Below are 27,954 nucleotides of genomic sequence, written 5' to 3'. Positions count from 1 at the left end.
TTTCATTGTCCTTTGCCCCCCTTTAGTGGTCCCCCAGGTCCCGATCACCCTCAGCTGCTCTGAAGGATGGCTGCTGAGTCTTTGGAGGTACTCCGAAGATTAGGGCTCTGCAGATTGAATATTGTACCCACAGTGTGGCACATCCCAGATGTCTCCCTAATTGGGTAATGAATAATTTGACTCTTGTTGTGGGATGTGGCACTGAATTTGGGAAACTGTGTTTTTGGGGGTTGGAGCACAGAGGAAGGAGTCTGGTTAGTAGGCAGTGTTGGGAAGATAGCTGGCCTTGCATGCTGCTGGCTTGGGCTGTGGCCTGGGTGTACCAGCCTGTACCCTCCATATGCCACTGTTTCCAGACACGTTTCTTTGACAGTGCTTCCAGGGGGAGAATGATCCTGCGGGGGCGGGGGGTTCAGCTTCTAGAGTGTGTGTACTGTGAGGGCGTAGCTGTAGGGTAGGCAGCTGGACCAGGCCTGAAACCCAAGATGATGCTGAAGAGAGATGCTAAGCTTTAAGTGTAACTCTGTGGGTGGTACTTATTACAAAAACAATATAGAGTTATTGTAGAGGGTGGTTCTTATTGCAAAAACAATACAGATTCATTATAGAACATAAGCAGCACACACACACACACACACACACACACACACACACACTACCCTACAAAAAGCAACCAAAATGTTAACCACCTAGATATATATTACAGTGCTTAACAATAACTAAAATAATATGATTAATGTTTATTGAGCACTTGCTAAATGCTTTCCATGCTTGATCTCATTTCACCCATTTGGAAAACCATACTCATGAGAGATTTGAATTCAGGACCTTGTTCTCATGAGCATATGTTCAGAATCATCCAAAGGATCTGGTCCTCCATTGATTCTTCCACCTACCCTCCATCTACTTTTCCATCTCTTCTTCTATCCATCCTTTTATCTACCCATCTATTTTTTTCTATCTACACACCCATTCATCCCTCCATCTACCCATCTTTCCTTCCTTCCTTCCACCCATCCATCTGTCCATTCATCTTTCCATATAATCATCCATCCTTCCACTTACCTATCCATCTAACCATCCATCTGTCCATCCATCCATCCATCCATCCACCCATCAGTTTACCCACCCAAATGTCTGTCATCAGTGTATATATCATGCTTCACATATATCCACCCATTTACCCATACATCCTTCTGCCCATTCACCCATCCATCCATGTACCCATGTATGCATACATCCATTCACCCACCTATTTATTCCCCATCCATCCAACCATTTTTCCATCCACCCATCCATCCATCTCATGCAACTATTTATTGAGCACCTGCTCTGTTCCAGGCACCTCTGTACTAAGGATACAACAGGATTCAATGCCTTTATGGGTTAGACCTTCTAGTGGGGTGAAGCAGGTACATGGCCTCATTAACAAGACAGTTTTATTTGTTTTTTATTTTATTTTTTTTTAAAGAGAGAGAGCATGAGTGTAGGGGGAGGGGCAGAGGATGAGGGAGAGAGCGAAATCGTAAGCAGGCTTCATGCCCAGCGTGAGCCTGACATTGGGCTCATCTCATGACCCTGAGATCATGACTTGAGCCAAAATCAAGTTAGAAGCTTAACTGACTGAGCCATCCAGATGCCCCAAGACACAGTTTTACATACTAGTTAAGAGCAATGGTGAAAATAAAAGGTGACGTGAAAACTAGGTATCTGGTTTTTTTTTTGTTGTTTGTTGTTAGAGACACAGAGCAAGTGCAAGTGCTCCAGCACAGGGGAGGAGGGACAGAGGGAGAAGGAGGAAAGAATCTCAAGAGACTCCTTGCCCAGTGAGGAGTTCCATGCAGGGCTCAATCTCACGACCCTGAGACCATGACCTGAGCCGAAATCAAGAGTCAGAGTCCTAACTGACTGAGCCACCCAGGTATCTGTTTTAGATGGGAATAAGGGAATGGCTCTTTGAGGATATTAACTTTGAGCTGAGACCTGAAGGCAACAAAGGGGCTGTCTGAAGAGCCTGGGGAAAAGTGTTTTGGGCAGAAGGACTGACCAGTGCAAAGGCCCTGAGGCAGGAGCAAGTTGGAAATGATGGAAGAATTGAAGGAACAGAGGAAACAAGGCAGGAGGTACAGTGCAGGGTAACATGAGGTTTATGGTAAGTGTGGAGGCCCTTCGTGATAGGATGTGAGTTTGGCTTTTAAAGAGATTCTTCTGGCTGCTGAGCAGAGAATGGACTTGGGACTGAGTCGGCGTGGAATCCTGGAGGACAGTGAGGAGGCAGTAGTCCCAAAGGTGGGAGAGGATGGTAGCATGGGGTGGAGGATAGCCCTCCCCGTGACCTTCCCCTTTCCACCCCTGACCCTCTTAGTATATACCCCAACCTGCAATCTGAGGATTATGTATTTATTTCTCTAATGTCTGTCTCCCCCATGGGACTATAACCCTCAGGAGGACAGGGATTTTGTCTCGCTCACTGTCCTGTCCCCAGCACGGTGCCTGGCATACAGTAGGTGCACTCGATAAATACTTGTCCAGGGGCACCTGGGTGGCTCAGTCGGTTAAGCATCTTCCTTTGGCTCAGGTTGTGATCCCGGGGTCTTGGGATCGAGCCGCATGTCAGCTTCCCTGCTCAGCGAGGAGCTTGCCTCTCCCTCTCCTTCTCTCCCCAGCTTGTGTTCTCTCTCTCAACTAAATAAAGATTTAAAAATATATATTTTTCCAATGGATGATTGGTATATCCCAAAGAAAATCTGGGTGAAAAGAAAAATGAGGAGAGTGAATAATAGTGATGACCAGATAATGATAGTAGCAAGCCTGTGTGGAATGCAGCGTGCTAGGCTCCAGCCTGACCCTCTGCCCTCCCCCTGTGTGCACCTGGGCCTGCCTTGCTGGGCTGGACCGCAGGGAGTTTTGGCAGCTCCCGGAGGCCTGTCACCTGGCAGGCCATCAGCAAATCCCTGGCTGGTTTGGGTTGGGCTCACTTTCAGGAAAGGACTTATCAGCCTGGGTGGGGCAGGCCTGGGTGAGGCCTCTTGACTGGGTAGGAGGGACTTGTGTACAGCTGAAGACAGAGGCTCAGAGAGCAAGCCCCACTTTGCCCAGCCTCTGACCTCAGGCAAGTCCCATCCCCACCATGAGCCTCAGTTTGTTTGCAAAGCCATGGGGGTGACAGGTAATAATGCTGCTCTCTGTCTCTCCCCTCGGATACGTCAGACACTGATGACTCAATTAGTTCTCATTTCTTGCTCCTGTTTTCCAGATGAGGACACTGAGGTCCAAAGAGGCAAAGTCCTTAGCCCCTGCGGCCACTCAGGAGGTGGGATTTGAGCCCACACACAGCTTGTGCTTTGAGGATCTAATGTATCAATTTAGTGTTTCCCAAGTTCTGATCATCTTTATATCACCTTGAAAATTATTTGCATAATAATTTTTATTCGCATAATAATAAAATTATTCACATAGTCCACCTGGACTATTCCTCAGTTAACCTTCTTGAACTTGACTCACCTTTTTAAACAGCAGATTTATTGAGGTCATAATTCACCTAATATACAATTCATCCATTTAAAGTATACAATCCAGGCGTACCTGGTTGGCTTAGTCGGTGGAGTGTGTGACTCTTGATCTCAGGGTTGTAAATTCCAGCCCCAAGTTGAGTGTAGAGATTACTTAAAAATAAAATTTTGGGACACCTGGGTGGCTCAGTGGTTGAGTGTCTGCTTTCGGCTCTGGTCATGATCCCAGGGTCCTGGGATCGAGTCCCACATTGGGCTCCCTACATGGAGCCTGCTTCTCCCTCTGCCTGTGTCTCTGCTACTCTCTCTCTGTCTCTCATTAATAAATAAATTTAAAAAAATAAAATCTTAAAAAATAAACTATACAATTCAGTTTACAATTAAAAACAGAAATACCACATAAACTTCCAGTTATAAAATAAATAAGTCATGGAGGTGAAAAGTACAGCCTCAGGAATATAGTAAGACTGTCATAATGTCATTTTGTGACAGATGATGACCCTTATCATGATGAGCACTGTGTAATGTATGGAATTGTTGAATCATTATGTTGTACACCTGAAATTAATAATCCTTTGTGTTAATTATATGTTAATAAAAAAAGATATCATATGATCCAGCAATTCTACTTCTGGCTATTTATCTGAAGAAAACAAAACACTAACTAAAAAGCTACAAGCACCCTGTGTTCATTGCAACATTATTTATAATAAGTAAGGTATGGAAGCAATTTATGTGCAACTTATGTGTCCACGGATAGATGAGTGGATAAAGAAGTGGTATATTGAATATTATTCAGAGATAAAAAAAACCACCATTTGTGACATGGATGGACTTTGAGGGCATCATGCTCAATGAAATCACTTACATATGGGATCTAAAACAATCCCCCCCCAGACAAACAGAATAAACCAAACTCATAGATACAGAGAACAGATGGGTTGCCAGAGGTGGGGACTGGCAGGGGCAGGTAAAATGGGTGAAGGGAGTCAGAAAGTCCAAACTTCCAGCTATAAAATCACTACGGGAATTTAATAATATACAGTATGGTGTCTATAATTCATAATACTGTAATACCATATTTGAAAGTTGCTAAGAGAATAGATCCTGTACCCAGAATGGCCCTCACAGCCACCCTCCCCTTCCAACCTATGGGGTAGGGGCCGGTTGCCTCCTGGGACAGCAGCCCCATCAAGGCCAGTGAGGCCAACAGTTGTCCGAAGACTGCCTCCCCAAGCCTCATCTGGCCCCTTGACCCCACCTGCCCCTGGGAGTCCTGGGTCCCCTCCAAGCCCTTAGCACCCAGCCAAGAACCACCTAAGACTCTTCACCCCCACCCTCAAAACACACAAATGCCAGGGGATCCCTGGGGGGCTCAGCGGTTTAGCACCGACTTCAGCCCGGGGCATGACCTGGGGGTCCTGGGATCGAGTCCCGCATCGGGCTCCCTGCACGGAGCCTGCTTCTCCCTCTGCCTGTGTCTCTGCTTCTCTCTGTGTCTCTCATGAATAAATAAATAAAATCTAAAAAAAAAAAAAAAAGAGAGAATAGATCCTGAAAGTTCTCATCACAAGAAGAAAAAATTCTTTGTAACTATGTATGGTGTTGGATATTAGCTAGGGTTACTGTGGTGATCATTTCACAATATGTACAAATATTGAATCACTGGGGCGCCTGGGTGGCTCAGTCGGTTGAGTGTCCCGACTCTTGGTTTTGGCTCAGGTCATGATCTCAGGGTCATGTGATTGAGCCCTGTGTCAGGCTCTGCACTCAACTCGGAGTCTGCTTGAGACTCTCCCCTTCTCCCTCTGCCCCTCCCGCTTGTGTTCTCTCTCTCCCTAAAATAAATAAATTAAAAAACAAATGCTGAATCATTATGTTGAGCACCTGAAGCAGTGAGAATGTTATATATCAATTAGACTTCAGTAAAAAAAATTAAAGTACATAAAAATTTTTTTTAAGATTTTATTTACCTATTTTGAGAGAGAGTGAGCATGAGCAGGGAGGGGCGAAGCAGGAGGGAGAGGGAGCAAGAATCTGAAGCAGACTCTGCCCTGAGCGTGGAGCCTAATGTGGGGCACGATCTCACAACCCTGAGATCGTGACCTGAGCCAAAACCAAGAGTCGCACGCTTAACTGACTGAGCCACCTAGGCTCAGAAAAGAAAACTTCTTAAAAAATGTACAATTCAGTGGCTTTTTAGTATTTTCAGAGTTCTGCAACCTTCACCATGATCAATTTTAGGACATTACTATGACCAGGTAAAGAAATTCTGTACCTATTAGCCATCATTCCCTCCAGTTACCTCAGCTGTGGGTATATCACCACTAATCTCCTTTCTGTCTCTAATGATTGGCCTGTTTTGGATATTTTGTGTAAAGGGAGTCCTACAATGTGCAGCCTTTTCTGTCCAACTTCTTTCACTTGGCACAACATTTTCAGGGTTCGCCTGTGTCATAATGTGTATCAAGACTCCATTCCTTGTTATGGCTGGATAATATTCCGTTGTATGGATGTACCACATTTTGACTTGTTTTTTTTTTAAACTTAAACCTTTTAAGGATGTTCGATGGGCTAGTTATATTTGATATAACACACATGGAAGTATATCACTTAAAATAAAGCACATTCAGTAGCATATCACGCACATGCTCTGGTATACTTGGGACCTTGCCTTAAAAACTAAGGTGAGCTGTCTGCTAGTTATATTTGGAAGCAGGTGCAACAAGAAGTCCTCACGCCTGTCCCATGAATGAGGAAAGCACATCCTGTTGCACTCTGTTTTGCCAGCATTTATTGCGCTTGGGCTGTACGCTGTGCTCGTCCACATATCGGTTTGAAACACAAAAGTGCGGGTTTTGCAGGTCAACAGGGTGGAATATTGTCATTTATAACCTCAGGATGACCCCACCAGGTGGGCCATATTGATCCCTTTATCCAGATGAGAACATTGAGGGTCAGAGAGGGAGGTGACTCAGGAAACAGCCGGGATGGGCAGCACTGGGACCCAAAGTCCCTGCTCATTTCACTTGGCCTCCCTGGCCTCCCTTGGCACTCAGCAGTGACACTGCTGACGCACCGGCAGAGGATGGGTGCTTTGGCTTATTTATTCAGCAGCAGGGACGGGTTTCCCTGCACCATGCACACTCCCCTTGCTGAAGTGTGGCGCCTGTGTGCCCGGCGGGGTGCACTGGCCAGGCAGCTGGCCGGGGCCTGGGACAAGTTTACCAATCTGTGCTTTTGGGGACCTCTGACAGCCTGGTCCTCCCTCTCCTCATCCTGAGCCAGGGGCTTGGCCCTGCTGCAGCTGGGAATGCTGAGCCTGTGTGTCCCCCTAGGGAGGATTGCTCCACATTTGGCAGTGCCCTGTTTGTGGAGCAAGACGGCAGGATCCCCAGGGGCGGGCATTGGATCCGGGCCCTAACAAGGCTGGCTGGATGTTCGTGCCTTTCCTTTGGGTGTTTTCCTTTCTAGGGGAGGGAACAGAAGGCTTGAGGAGGATGATGAGTGTTTTGCTCAAGGTCACGCAGCCAGCTAGGAGCCAAGCGGAGCAGGGACAAGACGTCAGGATTCCTGCTTCCTAATTCATACTCTTGCCATGTGACGCCCTCCCTGTGCTGCCTCGCCCTTCCCCCCACTGTTGTTGGGGGGACCTGTCCCTGCCACCCCCTCTAGCAGGTGTGAGCTGGTTCAGGGGATGCTAAAGCTAAAGCTCCAGAGCTGTCTGGGTGGAGCCCGGCCACCCACTGGCTGCCTGCAAGCCTCAGGCACTCCCATGGGTGATGCGGGGAGCCCACCAGGCAGGTTGAGATGTGAAGGTGCTCTCAACACCCAGCACCCTGATGGGTAGGGGGATGGGTCTGCGCCCCTTCCCCATCTATTCCCACATGCCAGGGTCCGCCCCCAGCCCCATCCATGGCCACCTGCCCCTGGCTGGGCCTGAGTCTGCCAGGCTTTGCAGGAGAAATACCACCCACTGCCTTTTTTACCCTGGGTGGACAAAGCCTTGGGGGGACCCTGGCAGTCAGGGGTGGGGGAGGCAGAGATGGGACGAGACCCTCTGGGGAGTCCCAGCCCAATGAGGATGACCACGGCTCCCCCCCCCCCCGGAGACAGATCTGAGTTCCCAACTTGCCTCCGGATGCGTCACAGGGGAGGAGGAAAGAGCAGAGCAGGTGGGCTCTTGTCTCAGGTAAGCCTGGGTTGAAGGTCTTATCTTCACTGCTTGCTGTTTGCGTGACTCTGGGCCAGTCCTATCCCGAGCCTCAGTTGCCCCGTTCCTACAATGGGAACGATCGTAGAATCGCCTCAGAGTGGGCTGTCATGAGGATTAACAGACGTGCTGCCCGTGAAGCCTTTATTACCCTGGTGTGGGGCACGTCTCTGATAGCTGTTATTATGGTTACTATTAGTGTGATAATAATAATTATATTGTTGCCACAGTATCAGGCATATCTGTGCATTTATTGGATGACCTTGCAATATCAGGGATGAGTTTCTTTGACAAAGGGGAAGCCAACAGAGCTTCTTTCTTCTTTGGGGATTTGGGATAAAATGTTTGGTCTCAGGCCAGGGACTCTGTGTCCCTTGATAAATGAAGCCAGTGGCCTGAGTGAGGCTAGTTGGTGGATGGTAGGCAGGTTCCACCTCCAGCTTTCTCCTGAGGAGCAGGTCCCAGGTCTGGCCTCTTGGAACCTGTGGGTCAGGAACAGAAGGGCCTGAATGCTTCAGAGATGCTCTGACCTCCCCAGAGGGGGCATCTGCTGTCCCTCACCCCATCCCTGGGGTTCCAGTGGGGCCCAGGGGTCTGATGTGCTGACCCAGGGCTTGGCTTTTCACTCTCAGACTCACAGGAGCCTGGGGCTGGAGGAGCAGAGATTGCCAGAGCCCAGGGAGGGCAGAGCATTTTGGCCTGTGTTGCCCAGGAAGCCGAGGGCTGAGGGCTCGGGGCAGGAACACCTTATTTTGCACCTAATCAACCTCTATCCTCACCGACTTTTATTTCTCTACTTCCCCACATGTAGCACATAGTCTGTTCCTTCCTAAGTGGCACCTGGTACTAAACAAACCACGAGGGCAAAGAGTCATCCCCCCAGGACCCATATATTCTTCATGTGGGTGTCCCCCAGAACCTCAGAGCTCCAGCAGAATCCGGAGTGGGGAGGGTAATATTCCCAACTGCTGAGGTCATACGGCTGTTTGTGCGTGGAACACAGGCAGTGAACCGAGCTCTGCTGAGCGTGTTACACCGCTTCACCTTTATCCTCCTGATGGCCCTGTTTTATACTCATTTTACAGATGAGGAAACTGAGGTACAAAGAAGCATGTTAATTTGCCTAAGGCCGCCCGGCTAGCATGTGGTTGAACTAGGATATGAACCCACGTAGCTGGGTGCCAAGACCATGTCCTGGCACCAGATTTTTAAAAAAATTATTTATTTTTAAATTGTGATGAAAAATATATATAACATAAATCTACCATCTTCACTGTTTTCAGGTGTACAGTACAGTGGCCTTGAGTACATTCGCATCATTGGTCTGCTATCCTACCATCTACCTCCAAAACTCTCTGTACCTTTTTTTTTTTTTAAAAAAAAAGATTTTATGTATTTATTCATGAGAGACACAGAGAGGCAGAGACACAGGCAGAGGGAGAAGCAGGCTCCCTGCAGGGAGCCCATTGTGGGACTCCAATCCAGGACTCCGGGATCATGACCTGAACTGAAGGCAGACACTCAACTGCTGAACCACCTGGGTGCCCCCTATTTTTAATTCTTTGGGGAACTGCCAAACTGTTGTCCACAGCAGCCGTGCCATTTTATGTTCCCGCCAGCAGTGTGCATGGGCTTCGGTGTCTCCTCATCCCCTCTCACCATTATCCTTTTGTGTGTTTCTCATAGCAGCCACCCTAATAGGTGTGACTGGTACGTGATTTCTGTGGGAGAGTCTTAGGACCTGGATTTGTTGGGCCTTGGTTCCCATTAGGATGTCTGTTGCATCATGATGTGCTTTCTGGAAATATTTTGGCCTCCCTTACCCAATTGTGAACTTTCATAGGATGTATCCAGTTGCCCCACAAAGGGCTGGCCTGGAAATAATAAAGAACTTGTTTTTCATTGCCCCAGGGCATGGCCTGGCATGTGTTGTTTTGAGGAGAAATGCATAGGCCTGGGTCTTAATTCTTCCAGGATGCTCTCCAGACACTATGGACCCATCTCTTAGCTCTCTGGGGGAAAAGACAGCAAACCGAGTGCCCAGAACTTGGCTGCTCAGAAGGAACCCTCCAGGAAGCTTTTAAAAATCCAAGTGCCACTGGGTCCACCCTCTGGAGGCTCACACTCGGTGGGTCTGGGGTAGAACCTGGAGCATCTGTATTAAAAAAAAAAATTAAAAAAGAAATCCCATCAAATCCCACCAGGTGATTCTTATGGGTACCTGGCCCAAGAGGCCTGGCCCTGTAGCATATTACCTGAGCCTGGCTAGAGCTAAGAGACTTATCACGAACTACCCAAGGGACGCGCACATGCGTGTGTGTGCGTGTGTGTGTATGCATCTTTGCTTGGCTGAGTGAACGCACAGGTGGATGGGTGAATGACTGAGGACAGGCCCTCAAGCTCTCATTCAAACACCACCCTGATTTTGCCACGTCTGTGTGCCTCCAGTGTTTTTATTCACCTGATATTTTAATAGTCCAAATTATTAATGATTTTTTTATCATTATTATAAATTGAGAAATCCAGCCTCCCCGGCCATCAGTAGTTTATTTTCAGAGTACAAGCAAAGCAGGGGCCCCTGGGTGGCCTCTGTCTCCTGGTTTCCACTCAGGTGATAATCTCGGGCTCATGAGATGGAGCCCATGTGAGGTTCTCTGCCGTCCCAGGGCCTGCTTGAGATTCTTGCTCCCTCTCCCTCTGCCCCTCCTGCTCATGGTCTCTCTCTCTCTCTCTCTCTCTCTCTCTCTCTCTCCTCCTCCTCCTTTTCTCTCTAAAATAAATAAATCTTTAAAAAAAAAAAAAAGAAAAGAATGCAAACAAAGGAGACCAAACTGTGTCATCAGGTTCCAACTACATAAATGCTGCTATCCCTATGTTTTTTTTTTAATTCATGAGACACACACACACACACACACACACACACACACTCACACTCACAGAGAAGCAGAGGCAGAAACAGGCTCCTTGCAGACGAGGGAGTCTGATGCAGGACTCAATCCCAGGACCTCAGGATCATGACCTGGGCTGAAAGCAGACACTCAACCACTGAGCCACCGCAGCGCCCCTTCCCTGTGGGTTTTGAGCTGGAGGCCTTGCTCTCTGTTGAGAAGGGCGATGAGCAAGTGTTGCACCAGTGTTAAGTACAGCTTAGACCCAGTAGAGACTTTCTCCTGGCCGGACCTACTTTGCCATGAGTCAGTGCTATGTCACTAGTCCAGCCCTGGGACTGCGTGCCTGTCATGCTTCAGAAATGCGGAGTCAGGCAGTGAGGGTGTGAGGCAGGAGCCTGGGGGATGATGGGGAGTGTGGGTCCCAGTGGGCTCAGCCCACTTTCTTCCATGGCCATCGCTGAAACTGCCCTGCGGGGGCTGGGGCAGCCCGAGTCCGGGGCATCCTTTGCCCCACAGTGGCCCCAGAACCTCAGAGGACCAGAGTGTTTATCTACAGGTTCACTGAGCAGAGACAGGTCCCTGCCAAGGAAGTCAGACTCTTGGTCAGGCACAGAGCCCAGAGGGCAGGGACCCGGCCTCTAGGAGTCAGGAGGGAGAGAGAACGTCTCCTGCAGGGCTCAAGTCCCTGTCCTGGCTCCTTGGATCCCGGCGTAGAGGCCAGTGGTCTGGGTGTTAGGCCCTGCCTCATCTTGGAGTGTGACCTTGAGTGAGTCCCCTGACCTCTGAACTTCCCTTGGTGAGCCTGCCACAGGAATTCATTTGGAAAATACTGCTGGGTGGCTGCTGTGGCCAGGATCCAAGCCATTGGCTGCAGGAAAGCTGGCCAGGAAGCTGGCCAGGAAGTCAAGGTCCCTTCTCTCTGGGAGTTTATGGGCTGAAGAAGTGGCAAAATCTTGCGGTCATGGGGGCGGGAGGGGGCAAGGAGGAGCAGGATGCTTTGAAGAAAGTCTGCTGGAGGTAGTTTCTCTAAGGGGTTGGCTTCGGCTTTTCTGGGTATAGTTAGTGTAACGAGTAATCCCACTCTGGGAGGTTTAAAACAAAGCGATTTATTCTCTCACTCTGAAGGCTAGACGTCCAAAAGCAAAGTGCTGGCAGGGCTGCACGCCCTCGGAGGCTCTAGGGGAGGAAGGACCCTTCTTTCTTGCAGCTTCTGGTGACTTCCGGCAGCCCTCAGTGTTTCCTGGCTCTTACCTGTATATCTGCACCTTCTTTTCCTCAAAGGACACCAGTCATTGGATTAGGGCCCCCTTGCCCCCCAAATCCAGTGTGATCTCCATAAGAACTAATGATCTTGGCAGAAACCAAATGAGGTCATATTCTATGATTTTAGGTGGACATGGATTTTGGGGGGACACTGTTCACCCCAGCACACTGAGGAAGGGCCATTAAGACTGGGACCTGGAAGATGTGTTTTTGGCGGGGGGTGAGGGGACGAGGGGGTGAGGGGTGGGGAGAGAGTGTCCTTCCAGGCTGAGGGAACAGCATGTGTGAGGGCTTTCCCGTGCAAGTACAGCAGAGGCCAGTGTGGCTAGAGCGGAGTAGCAAGGGGTGTGTGGAGCCCTGAGGGCAGAGACACTGGGGGGCTGGGCTCGGAGCCATAGAGAGGGGATGGATTTGATTCTGAGCACCTCTGAAGATTCAGGCGGGGGGCCGATGTGATGGGGCTCTCTTTTAGGACAGGATCATCTCACTTCCATCTGGGAAGGTGTATGGCAGTGATTGACAGTGTGCGAGCTTTAAGGTGTACACCCCCCCCCCCCGCAAGCACATTTACTTCCCTTGAGTGGTTTTTTTTTTTAATTTTTTAAAATTTTTATTTTATTTTATTTTTTTAAAAGATTTTATTTATTTATTCATGAGAGAGATAGAGAGAGAGAGAGAGAGAGAGAGAGAGGGCAGAGATACAGACAGAGGAAGAAGCAAGCTCTATGCAGGGAGCCTGATGCGGAACTTGATCCCAGGACCCCAGGATCACGCCCTGGGCCAAAGGCAGGTGCTCAACCACTGAGCCACCCAGGGATCCCTTAATTTTTATTTTAAAGATTTTATTTATTCATTCATGATAGACATAGAGAGAGAGAGGCAGAGACACAGGCAGAGGGAGAAGCAGGCTCCATGCTGGGAGCCCGACGCGGGACTCGATCCTGGGACTCCAGGTTCGTGTCCTGGGCCAAAGGCAGACGCTAAGCTGCTGAGCCCCCTAGGGAACCCCATCCCTTGAGTGGTTTAGTCTTCCGACCCCTGGCAGGTAGCTAGGGCAGTACTAATATCCTCTGGGGAAACGGAGACGCAGATGGGGCAAACAGATTTTCGGGGGGCGCCCAGCTAGGACGAAGAGCACTCAGGGTCCTTGCCAATGTCTTCTGTCTTGGGAGTGCTCAACACACCTGGCTGTGGGAGGGCCCTCGGTCCTTGAAAGACACCTGGGATCCCGGGGCAGGGGACATGCCCCGGAACAGGGAGCCCTGGCCTCGCCCCTGCCCCTGCCTGTGCTGTTATCTGCCCAGGCTTAGCCATAGGCATGGGCTAAAGTAGCCTCAGCAGCTTAGTGAGTGTGGAATTAATTCCGCGTATCTGGGAGCTGTTACGATCGATCCTCCCCACTCAGAACGGAGCTCCGAAGGAGGAAAAAGCGGGCAAAGCCCAGTAAACACTGACGTGTCCACCGAAGAGCACTTGGAGGGTTGTGACAAAATCTCCGGCCGAGGCCCAAAGGGCACAGCAGGATAATTGTGACCATTCCGGAAGCTTTGAGCTGATGTTTCTCTGACTTTGGGGATGTATAATGGCATGGAAAAGAACTTTCTTTTTCTTGGGAAATAAAACTATGTATTTCTTTCAGATATAACATTCCATAGAGTGAACATATCAATCTCCACCCCCCACCCCCTACTGGGATATGAAACAGAAATCAGGTGCTGTCTCCCAGGTATTGAGGATGCTAATAAGGATGCTTATTTGCTGGACCTGAAATCCCCAGGGCAGGCCCTTATTTCCTGCTTAGTCTCTTGTGTTTTGCTTTGTTTTGTTCTATTTTTTTTCATAGCTCCCCTTTTGTCTCAGTGCTGAGAGCAAGGAGGAGGGAGGAGTTACTCTGGAATACCCTCTTTCCATTGAGGATTTTTCTCTAGCTGTGTTTTGGAGAAAACTGTGGGGTGCTCCTTCAGGAGAAAGATGAGCCAGTAATTGTTGATGCCCTGGCTGCTGAGATGGACCCCCTTTCCTGGCAAGGTGGAGAGACGTTCTGTGTGTGTGTGTGTGTGTGTGTGTATGCGTGTTTGGAGGTGGGGGGTGTGGAGCAAAGAAGTTAAATTTGGTTCTGGATCTGAGGGCTGGTTTCCTTCCTCTCCTGGTGAAAGGCTCTGTGGAATGAATCACGTCCTCTCTTTAGAGTTCTGGGCCCACAGAATGTCAAGGCCGGGCTGGTGCTATTGGAGGGACGCCCGCCCAGGGGATGTCAGGCTCTGGTTTGTAACTCCCTGGGGGGACTTTGGGCTACAGGGATGGTGCCTGTGGCTTCCCATTGAGATGCATATATTCATTTCATTCATTCATTCACTCATTCATTCATTCACCTATTGCAATCCTGGTTGATGTTCAGCTTCCTCCTGGAGACGGGGCCTTGTGTTCATCATCCACTCCTTGCTATTTGTGGTCCTGCTTGGGCCTAGCCCTAGGGGTTCATCCAGGGGAATGACAGACAAGGGCCCCCACACCCTCGGGTAGGGGTCGACCAGCTTCTGTAAAGGACCAGATAGTAGATATTTTTGACTTTTTGGACTCTAAGAATCCCATCACAGCTGACTGCCGTTTACTGCCCAGGCAGCCAGGGACAATATGTAATTGAGTGCGTGCTCCAATCAAATTTTCTTTATAGACACTGAAATTTGATTTTTATACACAACACATAGTTTTTATGTGTTGTGAAGCATTTGAACTTTTTTCCCAATGATTTAAAAATCATTGAGACTTTGAAGCAGGGAACTGCAGGGAGAAGGAGGCAGCTCCTTGCTGCAAGGCTATGGGAACGGCAAGGGCAAAGGTCCTGAGGTGGGAAGTTTCTGGGGGAAGGCGTGTGGTGGCGTGTACAATGAACAGGGAAGTTTGTGTGGCTGAAGCATGATGAGTGAAGGGGAGAGCAGTGAGGCCACTTTAGATTTTTATGAAGACGTCACCTGAGCTCACTTGCCTCCTTTAAAAGTAAAAGAGGATGGTAATAGCACCTTCCTTTATTAATGAGGGGACGAGATAATACATAAGAGGGGTTTTGTTTCAGGCAGCGCCTGACACGTGATGAGTGGCAGTGGTGGCGGCAGCAGCGATGTGGATGATCATGTTGACATCTTTCGTGTCCTGGACCTCTCCTCACTTTCTGCCTTCTGCATGGAATACATCATCTGTTTGAGTGTGGGCTTCCCTGGAACAGATCCAGACACAGTGATTCCATTGTGTCTAGTTTATGTGGGATGTGGTCCCAGGAACGTCTGCTCAGGGATTGCGGGAGCCAGACAGGGGAGGGAAAGAGGTCACTGCTGGGTGTGTTCATAAACAGGTCACTTATGTGGGCCACAGGGACCCAGCCCCACTGGGAACCTCCAGGAACCATGTAGAAGGTGTAGCTCAGTTATCCCCCAGAGGGCGGGAGGGAGCTGGGGTATGTATACACCAGCTCCTTTCTCTCCACCACTGGCTGAAGGCTGCTTCTGGGCTGTTTGCTTCTGGCCACTTCTGGCCTGTCTTGCACCCCGGCCCCCAGGGATGGGGAAAACCCTGAGGCAGAGACTTTAGGGCTTTTGGAAACCATTGGAGCGTACAGGGTTGGGGATGGGGCACCACCGCACTGGGATTTTGTGTCTACTTCAGGACCTAGCTCAGTGGTCTCCCCTGCAGACACTTCCCTCCAGCAGCTTCTGGTCCTCCCTCCTCTGGTCCCCCATAGTCTCCCCAGGGTGGGGTGGGGGGAGTCTAGTGATTCAGGCCTTGCTGCTGTCCTTCCTACTTGGTCTGTGTTGGGACCGTGTCTTGTCACTTCTGTATCCACGGGGCTTGGCGTGTAGCCAATGATGGTAGTTGCCTGGTGATGATGAGTTAAGGGTGAAGAATGGGACCCCTGCCCTTGAGTGCTCACGGTCCTGGCAGGAGGCACATGAGTGACAGGTGGCCATGGTTCAGAGCCCTGGGGCCTGCGAGTGGAGCGGCTATGCATTTGAGCCCTCCACCTTCTAGATTCGTGCCTTTACCCCTGGATGAACCCTGGCATCCCTCTGGGAGTTCTTAAAATCTACCCGCTTCTGGGCACCACCTGCAGAAATTCTAATTTATTCCAGCACGGCATCTGGCTATAAATATTGATCCAATCCTCCTGGCTTGGCATGGTGAAGGCTCTGCGTTGGTTTCCTGTGGCTGTTGTAACGGATTGCCATGCATCGTGGCTTAAAAATGACAGAAGTTTATTCTGTCATAGCTCTGGAGGTCAGAAGTCCCCACTGTTTCACCGAGCAGAAATCAGCTACTTCCAGAGGCTCCAGGGGAGCATCCAGTTCCTTGCCTGTTCCAGCTTTTTAGAAGCTGCTGCCTCCCCAGGCTTCCTTCATCTTCAGGGCCAACAGCTCAGCACCTTCAGATGTCTCTCTGCTAAAACCGTCATTTGGCCTCCCCTGGAGGCAGGTCTCCCTCTGCTTCCCTCTTACGAGGATGTGTGCAGGATTGCATTCAGGGCCCACCCAGATAACCCAGGCTATTCCTCGCCTCTCAAGATCTTTAACTTAAGTATACTGCAACAGCACTTTTTCGGTGTATGGAGGCAGGGATCCTGCTTCCAGGGATTAGCACGTGGCTATTCTTTGCAGCCATCACTGAGGTCCTGGGAACACGTGTCCTGAGCCCCCAGCCGGGCAGGCATCCCTGACAGCTGAGCTTCCTGACTTCTGCAGAGCCGGGCTCCTTCTCTCTGCTTTACGAGTGAGGAAACTGAGGCATGGGCTGGAGAGTGTTTTTTCTGAAGCTGAGCCTGGATCTGAGCCTGCCGTTGCAGCATCTGTCCCCCGAGTCATGTTCCTCTTTGCCCGCTCAGGGCAGGACAGGGGGGTGCCTTGGCCAGACGTGCATGGCCATCCCTGCCCTGTCCAGCCTGGCTTCACCTGCAGGCCCTAGGATGGTCGAGACCCCCACCCCAGCTTCAATCCTGGAATTGGGAGCATGCTTGTTATTTTTAGGGTATCTCTGTTCCGAATGCTCTCAGTGGGAAGGATTCCCATTTCTGCTTCATGCGATCCTTTGGGAAGAAAGTCACTATTCGTGGCAGTTCTTCAAAACTGGTGTTCAGGGTAATTTAACTCAAGTGAGTCTTGCAGGCTGGCATCAGACCCGAAGGCAGAAGTAAAGGGGAAGGAGCTACTCTGCAATGGGGGCCGGGGCCTTCCAGGTCCAGCTGGATTTGCTATTATCCCCATTCCACAGCCAAGAAAACTGAGGCTTGGGGAGGGGAATTGACTTGTAAGGCCATGCAACTAATAAGTGTAGAGTTGGAATTTGAGCCCAGATCTCTCTGACTGCCTGCACTTTGGGCTGGTGTTGGATTAGGCCCAGCATGCTCATTGTTTCTGCACTGGAGGGGGCTGTAAATTAGTGTTTTCTGGGGTCCCTTTGGCTCTGATTACCCCTGGCTTCATGTTGGGGGGGATGGGTTCATGCTGTTCCTCCTTCTTATGTGGATGGTCTGTTTTTCCTCTTTATCAAACCCCCTGACACCGATGGGTCCGGGCCACCCCCATTTCCTGCCTTGGAGGCGGCAGGCAGCTCCTCTGTGGTTCCAGGCCCCCAGTCTTGCCCTCCAAAGTTCATTCTCCACTGGGTACCCCGAGTGACCTTCCAGAAGAATCAGTGGAGCCCTCCAGGGACTTCCTGTCCCATATAGGATTGAACCCATGCTCCTTTCTGGAGAGACTCGGCCTTACACAGCACCCACTACTGCTTTTCAAAATGACCTTCCTCAGGGGCGCCTGGGTGGCTCTGTCGGTTAAGCATCTGCCGTCCACTCAGGTCATGATCCCAGGGTCCTGGGATCGAGCCCCACGTAAAGCTCTCTGCTCAGCGGGGAGCCTGCTTCTCCCTCTGCCACTGCCTGCCGCTCCCCCTGCTCATGCTTTCTCTCTCTCTAATAAATAAATAAAATATAAAAAAAAACAAAAATAACCTTTCTTACCTGGACCTGCCTCCCGGTCCTTCTTTTTGGAACACTGTTTCCCTGGCTGTTTGCATGGCAGACTCATTGAGGTCTCAGCTCCAATTGTCACCTCCTCAGAGTCCTCCTCTTCCCCACCTTGCCATCCCAGACTAGAGTTGCTACCCAGCCCCTGAATCTTATTACATAACCCTGTGGCTCTATCCTCGATGGTTAGAGCAATGTCCAGCACATAGTAGGTGCTTACTTAATGCATATTTGTTAGATGAATGGTCCTGGCGAGGAGGTCCAGATTCTTGGATGTCCCCGGGCAATTCACATCGCTGCTCAGAGCTCAGTCTCCTTGCTGATATAACAAGGGACCTTGGGCCATGTGGTCTTTAAGATGGAAGATTCTCGACTTCCAGGCCCCAGGAATTCAGGGCTGGTCAGGGCTCTTGGGGGACGCATTGGCCCAAGGCAAGAGTGTGGGAGGAGGGCTGACCCTGAGCCTCAGGAAAGGGAGGGTTCCTGGGTGGAGAAGAAACTATTTGGGACGAGTTCCCGAGGCTTAGAAAGAGTTCCAGAGCCCTCCTCCCCACAGCCCCCCATGCAAACACGCGCTGTTGTCTTAGCTGCAGTGTTGGTGCCGGGAGGGCGCACGGGGTGAATGTCCACCCGCCAGGGACCTCTGCCAAACGGGCTTTTGTTTATTTGAGATTTGAACAAAAAAAGGGCTGTCCTCATAAAAACACAGCTCCAGAAACCTCTTTGGGGTTTTGGGATCTGGGCAGGAGATGGCAGGAAGCTTTTCTCACTCTTTGTTAAACACTAAAAAAAATTTTCAGATAGAACATCGTAAATGCCAAACAGCAGGAAGAAGAAATATCATCCAGGAACCCATCCCCATTGAACAAGCATTGTGAAATTTTGGCAGGGGGATTTTTGTATTTTTGAGGGCACATTTGTTTCTTATATAAATGGATCGTGCTGATTATAATTACTATTATTTTATGATTATTACTTTCTTTCTTTTCTTTTCTTTTTTTTTGCAAAACCCCAGATCTATACAGCTTTGTAGCTTTCTGTTTTTTACTTAACATCATGCCATGAACTGGTTTCTTCCATCATCAGTGTCCATAAACTTCATTTGGGACAAATGATTAAAATTGTCAGAGTTGAATACTGTAGTCTGCTTACCCAGTTCCCAGCAGTTGGACATTTAGATTGTTTCACATTTTTTGGTCCATCTCTAGCGCCTCATGTACCTCATACCCTCTGGCCCTGGGCCACTGTGAACTTTTAGTTCCTCCAAGGGCCTCCTGCCTCAGGACCTTTGCATAGGCTGTTCCTGCTGTCATGCTCTCTATTGGACCTTCTCGATGGGCTTCTTTCCCTCTCATCAGTTTGCATTGACACCTGTCTTGTTTTTTTTTTTTTTTTTTCTCTTTGAGTTCTGCCCATACTTCCCACCCCTGACTGTGAGCCACTTGAGGACAGGGGTGCCATTCCTTGCTGTCTCTGGAGGAGCTGGTGGTGGTGGTGGGGAGACTGTTAGTGTCACACTTTCCATATGTTCATCCTTGAGCTGTAAAAATGGGACCTTGGCTTCTTTTTGTGCTTTAATTGGTCGACTTGGGGATGAATAAATTTTATGATCGGGGTAGGACATACGTTTTTATTTTGGCCCCCAGAACATGAGGTAAAGATGGAGGTAACCCCCACTGACACATGACATCCCATCCAGTCCTCCCTTGACATACCACACACATAAGGACCCACGTGAGCATGGCAGTTACCATGGAGATCCATGGATGTCATTGTCACCACAGTCATAATAGGAGGTGCTCTTGACTGAACATTTAGTATGTGCCAGGCACTGTGCTAGTGCTTTTCAGGAATATACTCTTTTAATCCTCAGAGGTGTTATTATTATCCTGATATTATAGACAAGGCAGCTAGGCTCAGAGAGGTATTGTTATTTGCCCAGGATCACACAAGATATAAACCCAGGCAGGATGGTTCAGAGTCCATGCTCTTAAAGTACAGCCCGCCCCATCACACGACCACACACACACACACACACACACACACACACACACACACACCCCTCTCCAGCACACAAACTCTCAGACCCGTGACTGCATACCTAGCTGGCACACCCCCACGAACGTGCCCTCACCTGCTGTCCCTCCATAACACCACCACCTACTCCCTTCCCGTCCTTCACAACCATCAGGACACCTACATCCACTGCCACCTTGCACCCCACTCCCCACCTTCACAGGCAGAACTGACCAGTGAACCCTTCTACTGCGCACCGTTGAAACAGCCTTGTCCCCAGGCATCCCACACACAACCTGGTTCACAATCCAAATATACACACGCATCCTATATCCACCCAACCACCTGGAAACTTGTTCCTTGGACCCGAGCATGGCGCATGCCCACCCGTTCATGTGTGCCAGACGTGTGCGCACACCAGCAGCAGTCCTGGGGGCGGGGTGGGCGGTGCACATCGGGCTTGGCCTACAGAACTGCTGCCTCCAGCCCGGCCCCAGGGTGAACGGGCCACTCCTGGGTGTCAGCAGGTGTGGCTCAGCGGGCCCTGGCTGGTTCCCCGCCTGGCCCTTCCTTGAGGGGTGGGGTCATGGTGACCCCATGGTGACTCGGCCTTGCTGGGGGCAGCTTCAGGTGTGCTGGCCTCTGACTGCTGTGGCAGCCTGGATGCCAGGTGTCCCCTCGTCCCCTGTGGGAAGGGCCCGGGAGAGTGGCTCTACCAGGCAGTGTGCTGGGCCCTTTTGTGCCAGGTGGGGAAACTGAGGCTAAGGACACACAGCCAAAGTCACAGGTCTCCCGTTGGCCATGCCGTCATACCGCCTTGCTGTGGGGCTGGCCCAGGCAGCGCCTTCTTTCGGGCTGGCTTTGAGGCCCCGTCCCTCTGCGTTTTCAGGATTGTCCCCTCTCTTTATTCCTGCCAGTGATTCAGCCTTTTGGCCTCTGGAATTTGGCAAGATGTGTGACCTCGGACAGGCACTTAATCTCCATAAGCCTCCGTTTCCTGCTTTCTCAACAGTAACCTGTAGTCGCTGGGTGACGGCTGGGTGACGCTGGGTGACGGCTGGGTGACGGCTGGGTGACGGCTGGGTGACGGCTGGTGACGGCTGGGTGATGGCGAGGGGTCCGGCCTAACCTCTGTCCAGAGCTGTCTGCCAGCTGGAGGCAATCGTGGGGTGGTGGGGTGGCTCCTCCCGGCTCCGCCCTGCTCCCCTTGCCCACTCCCACCTCCACCCGCCCCCTGCCCCCTGCTTGGCCGGCCACGTGGCCGCAGCGGGTCTAGACCTGGGTCTGCTGGGCCCCGGCAGCCCAGGCAGGACGGGACAGGATTCGTGCAGGCACCGCAGACACCACCCTCCCTCCTGGGCGTCCCTGACCGCGCCCGCCGCTAAGCTCCCCAGAGGCCGTCTTTGGGGTTTAGGGATGTTGCCAGGGGGGGTGGGGTGGCGGCCAGGCCCGGGACCCTGACGCAGTTGCGGGCCCCCTAAAGAGCTGGACTCGCTAAGGGTGCCCATGCTCGGGTGTCTGCCGGGAGACAGGGGTCGTAGCCCGCAGGGTTCGTGTCCCGGCTGGAGGCTCTGGGCTTCTAGGGGGACAGTGTCTCCGAGTGAGGGGCGCCCCTAACTGCGCATGGAGGATCTCGTCTTGTCTTTGGTATTACTGACCCGTGTCAGCGCCACGTGTCTTCCCTGCAGCGCCCAAGCCACCCTGTCTTGTTCCCAGCTGTCTCTTGGCCCCCAAGTACTGTGCCTGGTGTGGGGTGGGGGTGGGGATCAGTAAAAACATACACGATGCTGAGTGCTTTTACATGTATGTTCTTTTTTAAAGATTTTATTTATTTATTCATGAGAGACCAGAGAGAGGCAGAGACACAGGCAGAGGGAGAAGCAGGCTCCCTACGGGGCACCTGATGCGGGACTCGATCCCGGGACTCTGGGGCCTCACCCTGAGCTGAAGGCAGATGCTCAACTTCTGAGCCCCCCAGGCGCCCTTACGTGTGTTCTTAGCAAATCCCTCTGCTGCTTTTGGAAGTAGGTAGGATTATTAGCCCATGTGACAGGTGAGGAAGACAAGACACTTGCCCAGGTTCAAAAAGGCGGGGTTTGAACTTGAGCGTGCGTGCTGTGAACTGCTCCTGGCAGCTCTCCTCCGGCTCGGCTCGGATGCCCACTTGCCAGGTGCCGATATAGAAGCAGCTCTCCCCGCCTCTCCTTCTCCCTGCCTTGAAGCCAGCAGGTCTCACCTGGACGCACAGGATGGAGGATGTGACATGTGAGCCGCCCTCCCCCAGGAGGCTCTTGGCAGGTGGGAGGTAACTCCACCCTCCCCCTCCCTGCTTGGGAAGGGAAGGCGGATCAGAGTGCAGGGGAGGCAGAGAGAGGAAGGTGATTCCGTTAGAGCCCCAGATGCAATCTCACAGCATCTCAAAGCCTTAGAAGATCTGGCCACACCACTTCCCTCCACTCTGCTCTAGCCCTGCTAGCAGAAATTTCTGTTCTTGAGCTCTTTTCGGATTCTGGACCCCCTTGGTCTTCCCATGGCTGGCTCCCTGTGATCCTTTGGGTCATGCAGCTGAAATGTTACCTCCTCCAGGAAGCCTTCCTTGATCACCTAGTGTTAACGGTGACCCCCAACTTTTAAGTTCTTCACTGTGGCCCCATCACCAAGCCCTGGGTCACTTTTTGACGAAATCTCTAAAAGAGCAACTTTGAAACAGCCAGTGCAAACGGTAGAACCTCAGATGGTCTTGGTAGTCATTCTTGGTAGTCAGGTGGACCCATTTCACAATGGGGTATGTCTCACCAGCGTGTCAGACACCCTACGGGAGAACGGGTGTCCTGAACAGGTCCCATCTCATGAGTCAGATTCTACGAAGGAGAGGTGTCTTAAGCTGAGCTCCCCCAGAAGCAGGGCCTGAGTGAATGGTGCGAGGGGAAGTGGTTTATTTGGGTGGTGATACACCATTAGGATATGCTAATGAGCCGGTTACCCCTGTGGGCCACTGGGAACATTGGGGAGACTATAAACACACCCTTAAATTGTCACAACCGCCGGCAGAAAGCTGGCACCTGTGCAGAGTAGATTTAGGTGAGGCTCCAAGAGGCTCCATGAGCATCTGCTGTGATGCGGCAGGCTCTTCCCTTGGTGGCTGACAGGCACAGGGCAGCCGAGGGTGACCGAGGGCGACTGAGGCCGACAGAGGCTCAGGTGAAGCTCGGCGGCCTGTGCTCAGAGGCTGTGACCGGGAGAGACCACCTGTTTCGCCGCGCGTCCGCGGCTGTTTGCACAAAGTTGCCACTTGAATATAAAAGGATCTTTGAACCAGAGAGGTCCTGAACAGTGCCTGTATATTGAGCGCTTGCTGTATACACTTTCCAGGCATCTTTGCTTCCTTGTATTGTTTGTGATGCTGCACAAAGCCTGTCTCTCCTCCTGCTTCCCGCAGCTTTCCTGCACCCGTGCAGAAATCCAGTGGACTAATTCTACAAGCTCCCACCTCCTCCTAGTCTAAATGATTAATAATAATAACACTGTTGACAAGAACAGTCATTGACACGTGCGGTGACCACAGATGTTGTGCACGTGCACTTTGCACATGTGATCTCAATTAATCCTCACAAAAGCATGTGAAGTACAAAGCCTTGGTTGCGTATTATAGATGAGGCAGCTGAAGCTCAGAGAGGTGGAGCGACTGGCCCAAGGTCACACAGCTAGGAGAGGTTGGGACCCCATTGGGTGCCCAGCTGGTTGATTCCAGAAGTCCACGCTCTGAACGGTCATACAGAAGGCCACAGACAGGGCAAGGAGACCAGGAGCTCCTGGCTGGCAGTCCTGCATGCTATCCCCCAAACACGGCATCCTCTGAGCTCTTAATAACTGGTGATTATGCTGGGCAAAAAGCAGGGTCTGGGAGAACTGAGAGCAGGTGGTGTTTATCCAAATTTAGGAGATTGTATAGTGTTTTCTATAACCTGGCCTGGTAAGTTGCCTTTGGGGGAGGGGCTCACAATGACTCATGGGGATCCGACTCCCCTGCCCTGGACCCAGGTGGCTGTTCTTTTTTTTTGTATTCATAAGAGACACACAGAGAGAGGCAGAGACACTGGCAGAGGGAGAAGGGGGCTTCATGCATGAAGCCCGATGTAGGACTCAATTCCAGGACTTGGGGATCACGTCCTAAGCCAACGGCAAACGTTCAACCACTGAGCCACCCAGGTGTCCCCAAGGTGGCTGTTCTAAGAGCTGAAGTGTGGCCAGGATATCTTGTTGGAGGGCACTCTCTAGACTCTAGGACATTTTAAAGCTTTGCTGTTGGTGACTGGAAAGCAAAGTTGTTCAGGTGGGGTCCTTTTGCGTGTCTTCTAGAGATAAGGATAAAGGGCTTTGGAAGCAGAGGGTAAAGCCTCCCCCACACTCTCATGCACACCCACACCTTATGGATGCTGCTTCTCTTTAGGCTGGGCACCTGGCATGTCTAGAGGTCATCTCTGGCATTGTCATACATTATAGACATCATTCAGGAGGCAGTGCCTCCTCCTGGGCCCCAGACAAAGGCTTAGGTTCTGTCTCAGGGAGGGGTCCCAAGAAGCAGAGCTGGAGATGCACATTGAGGAAGACACTGACTGGGGCTGAACTCTCAGAAGGGGGGTGAGTGAAGCTGAAGAGGGCAGAGGAGGGGGTGTGACCTCAGCCAGGTTTAGCTTTAGCCTGATTCCCCAGGGAGCTCTGGAGCCACAGAACAAATCCTGCCTGGAAGCAAGGGTACACAGGCTTTTGTGTCCTATATCAGTCTGTTGTTGGCTATGGATGCCCTGGTTTGTGGGGGGCTTATAGGCAGGGTTGTGGGCCAGCCTGTTGGAGGATAGCTCTCCTGGAAAAACGTGTACCTGTGTACTATTAGCAGACAGCCCTCATAGTAGGTGAGAGAAGGGTGCAGCACCAGGACAGGGGACCTGGTAGGAGGACGGTACAGCAGTGTCTCCTGGAGGTTCGATGCTGGATTTGTCCCTAACTGGCTGTGTGACTTTATGTAAGCCACTTGCCCTCTCTGGGCCCAAATTTCACCTTCTGTACGCCGAGGTAGTTGCACAGAATCACTACTCCATCCCATTCTTATCCTCCCTCAAAACACTCATTTTCTCATTCAAACATCCCTGTGTTTCAGCAGATATTTATTGTGTACCTCTTAGTGCCAGGCGACTTGCTAGGCTCTGGCAGTAAACCAGGGAGCACAACAGGAGGGAGCAAGGCAGACAAATAGAACAGGCTTAAAACAGGGGCCAGTGTCACCAAGAAGCAGAAAGTTTTGGCAATCCTACCTGGGGCGGGGGTGGGGGGCGGTGAGGTCAGGGAAGGCTTCCTGGAGGAAGAGGCATCTCATCAGGGAGCTGTTGCTGAGTTAGCACACGTGGGTACTGACATCACTCAGGAAGAAGGGAGGTGATTGGCAAATCCCTGTGGGTCTCTTTCCCTTCGGAGGGTGGATTTCTTTCTAGATCCTGACTCCCTCCGTATCAAGGCAAACGGTTTCTAGGATGAATGAGTCTGGAGCGAGGAAAGAAGGTGGGGAGCATTTGGCAAGAGGTGAAGTCCCTGGGGCACAGGGGCAGATCATTCGGAGCTGTGCTGGGGGGTGTGGCTTTATTTGGTGAGCACCTGGGGCCTCTGGAAGTTTAGGCTTTGTTCTCAGGGATAGTAGCAAACCTTAAGTATGTGTATGTTTGTATATGTATGTAACTTGTAACCACCACTCCTATCAAGATATAGAACATTCCTAAGCCCCCAGAAAGCTTCCTTATACCGCTTTTAGTTAATAATCGTCAAAGGCTATTTTTGTTTTAAGATTTTATTTATTTATCCACGAGAGACACACAGAGAGAGGCAGAGACACTGGCAGAGGGAGAAGCAGGCTCCCTGCGGGGAACCCGATATGGGACTCGATCCCAGGACCCCGGGATCACGCCCTGAGCCGAAGGCAGACTCTCAACCACTGAGCCACCCAGGCATCCCCTCCTCAAAGGTTATTAATGCTGTTCTTCTTTCAGTTACCTCGAGGAGGCTTTGGATATTTCCTGAACTTCATACAAGTGCGCTTTGACGCACATACCGCTTTGGGTTCTGGTTGTTTTGCTCACCTGATGTCTGTGATTGCTGTCCGTGTTTTGCCTGTCACAGTAGTTTGGTTTTTTTCACTGCTGTATTTCATTCCATCATAGGAATATGCTAGTAGTTCTTTATCCAGTCTACTGTTGATGGGCAGTTACGTGGTTTCGGCTTTGGCTATTATGAATGAAGCAGCGAGGAGCATCCGTGTGCGCGTCCTTTGTGAACCAAGCACTCATTTCTGTTGGGTAAGTACCAGCCGTGTGTTAGGTGTAAATTGGCTTCAGTGGACTCTACCAAAGTATTTGTGCCGGTTTAAAATCAGTTCCACTTCTGCATCCTTGACTTGCCAATGCCAGTCTTTGTAATTTTGGCCATTTTGGTGGATCTGGGGGTAGTTTGTCATTGTGATTATAGTTTTGCATCCCCAGGGACCAATGAGGCTGAGCATCTTTTCATATGCTTATTGGTCATTGGAGACCTTTTTCTGTGTGTGTGTGCATGTGTGTATTCCAGGTCCAAGTAGATGATAGTTTTCAGATCATGCCTGCTGTGTCATCCTGTGGGCAGCTCACTCAGGATTCCTGTAGCTGGAAGGTCCTTCATTTATAGAACCCTTGGGCCAAAGCAATTTCTGTGTCATATAAATAAGTATAGACTTGTATATTATATAAAATATATAGTACATATAAATACATGTAATGTAGATAGTAACATACATCACCAGATTAGATATAATAAGCAACGCATAGTTATATATAGTTTTATATATGTTTTTATATATACATAAAAATTACATTATGAATCAGGAACCCCGGGTTCTTTTTTTTTTTAATTTATTTTTTATTGGTGTTCAATTTGCCAACATATAGAATAACACTCAGTGCTCATCCCATCAAGGGACCCCCTCACTGCCCGTCACCCCCACCCCCTTCCCTTTCTACCACCCCTAGTTCGTTTCCCAGAGTTAGGAGTCTCTCATGTTCTGTCTCCCTTTCTGATATTTATCACTCATTTTTTCTTCTTTCCCCTTTATTCCCTTTCACTATTTTTTTATATTCCCCAAATGAATGAGACCATATCATGTTTGTCCTTCTCTGATTGACTTATTTCACTCAGCATAATACCCTCCAGTTCCATCCACGTCGAAGCAAATGAGAACCCCGGTTCTAGTTGGAATTCTGACTGGTGTGTGTCCCACCTCTGGGTTAGGAAAATCATTCTCCTCTCTGGCATGGACACACCTCTTTCCCATTTTCCTGTACTAAAAATCAAGCAGGCTCTTTTTTTTTTTTTTAAGATTTTATTTATTTGCTCATGAGAGACACGCAGAGAGAGGCAGAGACACAGGCAGGGGGAGAAGCAGGCTCCATTCAGGGAGCCTGATGTGGGACTCGATCCCAGGACTCCAGGATCATGACCTGAGCCAATGGCAGATGCTCAACCACTGAGCCCCACCTGGGCGTTCCAAGGAGGGTCTTCTCATATCTGGACTCAGTGTTAGTGAGGTGCCGTGGTTTAAGGATCCAGGAAGAGAATCACTTTGGATTTTTTTTTCCCCCAAGCACCCAGGAAGTGTTTGGCAACTTGGTTGGGGTGAGGGTGCAGCTCCTTACCATTGGCAACCACCAGGCAAGGCAGGGATGCTGAGCACCCTTGGGTGCTTCTGGTTGGGCTCCCCGCTGAGGCAGGGGTGTGATGATGAGTGTGATTCTTATGGGCGGGGGTACCCATGGAGGTAATACAGGGAAGACAAGGAGACTCACATAGGGTGTGTGATCAAGACTATAGAACCTCAGAGTTTTCCGCCAGAGAAGGGAGGGAGCTGGGGTATTGATATACCTGTTCCTTCCGCTTTTGGTGGTGGGCTGACCTTCTGGGGCATTGACTCACTGGCACTTCTGACCTGTGCTGCCTGTTGGCCAAGTGAGACCCCACGACTGGAAACCAAGCCCT

The 27,954-nt window shown here is 50.5% G+C and overlaps 1 protein-coding gene across 4 annotated transcripts in view; it reads left to right on the top strand.

Moving 5' to 3' along the window:
- The window catches only part of KIAA1671 (KIAA1671 ortholog), a 201,878-nt gene that overhangs the window by 13,751 nt on the left and 160,173 nt on the right, over window positions 1-27,954 (top strand). For 2 of the 4 annotated variants that reach the window (XM_055322898.1, XM_055322901.1), the window contains exons 1-2: window positions 25,310-25,458; window positions 26,112-26,246. The gene's annotated coding sequence lies outside the window, so the exon portion shown is untranslated. Of the gene's footprint in view, window positions 1-25,309; window positions 25,480-26,111; window positions 26,247-27,954 lie in introns of those variants that run through there. The other 2 variants (XM_055322900.1, XM_055322899.1) reach the window with 2 other exon arrangements.

This window comes from Nyctereutes procyonoides, unplaced genomic scaffold (genome assembly GCF_905146905.1).
Source record: "Nyctereutes procyonoides isolate TBG_1078 unplaced genomic scaffold, NYPRO_anot_genome, whole genome shotgun sequence".
Lineage (NCBI taxonomy): Eukaryota > Metazoa > Chordata > Mammalia > Carnivora > Canidae > Nyctereutes > Nyctereutes procyonoides.
The sequence above is the reverse complement of the archived record's forward strand: the minus strand, read 5'-3'. Positions and strand labels throughout refer to the sequence as shown.